Raw genomic sequence first — 574 nt, 5'->3', positions numbered from 1 at the left:
GCCATGCTTTTTACCTAATACACATTAAAATAGGCTAATGTGCCTTTTTCTCACAATGGGACTACTCAATTTAATGCTCATTACCGAAAGTGCATTAGTGAATATATAGATGCACGGCTGGCTCTGCTGCTTTACCTGTGGCGGGTTAGGGTGTGAGGTCTGTGTTGTGTCAGGTCTGAGGGGAGAGTTTCGGTCACGGTTTGTATGGGGTGGTTCGGCCAGGGCTGATCCTGCTTCAGGCGGGGGGGACTGCACGAGATGACCTCCGGAGGTCCCCTCCAGCCCTCCTTCTGCCTCTGGTTGCGTGCGGGGGAGGGAGGAGGACCGGGAGGAAACGGGTGGAGGTCAGGTAGAGGGAGCCCGCAGGGAGCCTGCCCAGAGCGCTGCCCGCTTGCTGGCAACACCTGGGGTTACAAACCCGAAGCCAGAGGCCGCGCGGGACAATGTTTCGCGCCCCCCAGTTCCCAGGCAGCCCTAGGGCGGGCAGAGCGGGCGGGAGCTGGCGCGGCCGGGCCAGGTGCTGGGGCGCTGCTATAAGAGGCGCCGCCCGCAGGCGGCAGGTGCTGCCCGAGGA

The sequence above is a fragment of the Alligator sinensis genome, unplaced genomic scaffold (assembly GCF_000455745.1).
Source record: "Alligator sinensis unplaced genomic scaffold, ASM45574v1 scaffold1012_1, whole genome shotgun sequence".
NCBI classification, from domain to species: domain Eukaryota; kingdom Metazoa; phylum Chordata; order Crocodylia; family Alligatoridae; genus Alligator; species Alligator sinensis.
This window is presented reverse-complemented; position numbering follows the sequence as displayed.